This window comes from Oncorhynchus kisutch, linkage group LG23 (genome assembly GCF_002021735.2).
Source record: "Oncorhynchus kisutch isolate 150728-3 linkage group LG23, Okis_V2, whole genome shotgun sequence".
Taxonomy (NCBI): Eukaryota; Metazoa; Chordata; class Actinopteri; order Salmoniformes; family Salmonidae; genus Oncorhynchus; species Oncorhynchus kisutch.
Window position 1 is genome coordinate 25,000,259 of NC_034196.2, and position 3,447 is coordinate 25,003,705.

Below are 3,447 nucleotides of genomic sequence, written 5' to 3' on the forward strand. Positions count from 1 at the left end.
ACCTGTGTGCAAATAAATAAAGTCCACCTGTGTGCAATCTAAGTGTCACATGATCTCAGTATATATACACCTGTTCTGAAAGGCCCCAGAGTCTGCAACACCACTAAGCAAGGGGAACCACCAAGCAAGCAGTAGTATGAAGACCAAGGAGCTCTCCAAACAGGTCAGGGACAAAGTTGTGGAGAAGTACAGATCAGGGCTGGGTTATAATAAATGTCAGAAACTTTGAACATCCCACGGAGCACCATTAAATCCATTCTTAAAAAATGGAAAGAATATGGCATCACACAAACCTGCCAAGAGAGGGCTGCCCACCAAAACTCACAAACCAGGCAAGGAGGGCATTAATCGAGCCTCCCGGGTGGCGCAGTGGTTAAGGGCGCTGTACTGCAGCGCCAGCTGTGCCACCAGAGACTCTGGGTTCGCGCCCAGGCTCTGTTGTAACTTTTTAGCCATCAAGGAAAACACTATGTCTGGCGCTAACCCAAACACCTCTCATCACCCCGAGAACACCACAGGGAACACCATCCCACGGGGATGTTTTCATTGGCAGGGACTGGGAAACTGGTCAGAATTGAAGGAATGATGGATGGCCCTAAATACATGGAAATTCTTGAGAGAAACTGTTTCAGTCCTCCAGAGATTTGAGACTGTAAGTGTAAGTGTGTAAGGCAACAAAAAACAGGAAAAAATGCCAAGGGGGTGAAAACTTTCACAAGGTGCTGTACAATCCCAATCCTCGACTGCAATAACAAACTTATTTTCTTTCTCCCTCTGTCTTTGGGAGCCTTGTTTTTGTCTTATGTGCAACTCTACATTATCTTTCCACAGGTTATGAGAAAGCAGGCTTGGTAACAGACAGCTAGACTCCTCAGAGTGGATAGGGGCCTGACCTTTCTCTTGCTCACCTTACTCCCCTCAGCCAAGCACACACACACACGCACACGCACACACACACACAAAAAAAAACGTTTTTTGTTTTGTCATTTTGGGGTATTGTGTGTAGATTCATGAGAGAAAATGTAATCAATTTTAGAATAAGGCTGTTATGTAACAAAATGTGGAAAAAGTCAATGGGTCTGAATACTTCTTTCACTCACAAACACACACTCGCTCATAGCAGGCATTTCAGATTCATCCATTTTCCTTTGCCACAACACAGAATGATAAGACAAAGGTTATCCAAGTAAGGCCCAATGGCTTTGCCGTGAAGTTCAAAATGTGAGTCACACTTGCAGACAGAGTTGTGCAGTTGGAGTGTAACCTGTAGGACATGTGATGGTGACGAACACACAGGAAGACTATTACCTCCAGACAAAGCCTTTAGGTGTCATTGACAGAAACATAGAGAGTATAGGGACACTGTCCTCTCTCCCTATAAGGTTCCATGTACATCAGTGTGTGTATACCCCCAGCCCCAATCCTCTTCCACGACTCTCACTCACTGCTGTATGATGTGTGTATTCAGCAGACATCAAATTAATCCAACCCTTCATGAATTTCAAAATCTGACTTCCCCTCTAAATTAAAATGAGCTCGATCAAAAAGTTGAAGTATAATAAGTAATACATTGGCTCGCTCGCTCAAAAAGACCATTGTGTCTGACCCTCTATTCAGTTCTACATTCAAAGCCCACTCTTGAAGAGTTGAAGGGGGAAGAGGGAGTGAGGAGTGGGTAGCTGACCTAATGTGGTGGGGTTCAATTGACGGTGCGGCAGTAAAGAAAAATGTAAGAGTGAAAAATACAAGTGAACGGGTGAAATGAACAGTAATTAATGTTCAAAATGGAAGGCCAGAAAGAAAAGGCCATGGCAGACGTCGGTGCTCCCACTATGCCATACTCTAATGGGAATATGATTGCATTTTCTCTTCTTCCTCTCATGGAGGTTCTTTGTCTAATTCAATCAACATGTCAGAGGATCACTATGCACTGTGAATAGATGCTTTGAATGAGGCAAATCAAAGCAGAGTGGTTCTGACCGAAATCGCAGCCAGCTTGACCTGCAGTCTAATCAAGAGAAAAAAGCAGAGAATGTTGGAATGCTCCCACCGCTGTTGAAAGTCTTTATATGTAACATAGAAAACAGATCTATGTAGACACAGGATATTTACAGTAGTTACAGTGTGTGTGGGTGTTAATAGAAAGTTAATGCTTTAGGGTTGTTTCTTTAACTTGTTTACTTGTTGCTTACCATCCACTTCAAGGGGGATAAGAGTTGTTATGCATTTCGACTAAATTAACAGTGCATCTGGTAATTGATAATAATAATTGAGTTGTGTTATTTCGATGTGGAGAACATTGGTATAATGTACTGTCACGAATCCCGCTTCCTGAGTCTGTGTTTGCCTGTGTTTCTGTCCTGGAGTGTGTTTCCGGTGTCCTGGAACGCACCCTGTCTGGTTGCCGGGCGAATTAGCTTGTTGGGAGATCGATGTTCACCCGCACCTGTATCCCATCAGTAATCTGCACACCTGTCCTGATCATCACCTCTCCCCTTCAAAAGCTCTGACCTGAACATCCATTCCCTGCCGGATCGTTAGCCATGAACAGTATGTTGTGCCCACGAACCAGCCTCCAGTTTATAGAGTTTGTTTTGTTTGATTGTTTTGTACGTCTTGCTTGCCTTTAACTTACCGCCGTTTGTTTTGTCTACAGCCATTCACCCGGAACCCATACCCCATCCCTGTCTGCTCGTCGCCAGTGTGTTGTTATCCATTGGATCTGCCTATCCACTCCCATCAACCCACCTCCGCTGCCCGCTCCTCCACCCGGAACTATCTACCTCCACGTTCTCATTGATTAATAAATACTCACCATCTTTATACTCACCTTGTCCTGGTCTGCTTTTGGGTCCAATTCTGGTAATCCATGACACTGTACAGTATATCAGGTATACAGTATATCAGTAATCATGATTATAATTATACTATAGGAACATCATCGCTTTCCCTGTTAGGTATGAGTGGTTCTGCCGGTTCTAGCAAACTGACATTGGCTGCAATTACACAGGAAGCCCAATTCTGATATTGTTTTTCACAAATTGGTTATCAACCAATCACATCAGATCTTTTCAAATCAGATCTTTTTCAGAGCTGATCTGATTGGTCAAAAGACCAATTAGTGAAGAAAATATATTAGAATTCGGCTGCCTGTCTAAACGCAGCAATAGTGTATTATATCAGGAATGATGGTATCACATGTACCTAGGACTGTGTCATCATGTCATTGAGTAGTGACAAAAGCTGACATTTCCTCTAGCTTATGGAGGAGGATGATTTCTCTATCCCTCCTCTCCATCCTCTCCGTTACCCCGGGCCCAGCCACGTCACCCGGCTGGGTCAGTGAATGTCAGCCACCCTACAGTCTCCATCAGCGACCTTTTCAACTCTCGCCTGGCTCCAATTAACGACCAGCGTTCCATAACAAACCCCACATTGATAGGGATA

At 44.0% G+C, this 3,447-nt stretch overlaps 1 long non-coding RNA gene across 1 annotated transcript; it reads left to right on the forward strand.

The window, feature by feature from the left end:
- Positions 1-2,504: 2,504 nt before the first annotated feature.
- LOC116356521 (uncharacterized) lies at positions 2,505-2,825 on the forward strand. The gene is made up of 2 exons (XR_004204933.1): positions 2,505-2,550; positions 2,657-2,825. It is a non-coding gene; the product is annotated as an uncharacterized LOC116356521 (long non-coding RNA).
- Positions 2,826-3,447: the final 622 nt, after the last annotated feature.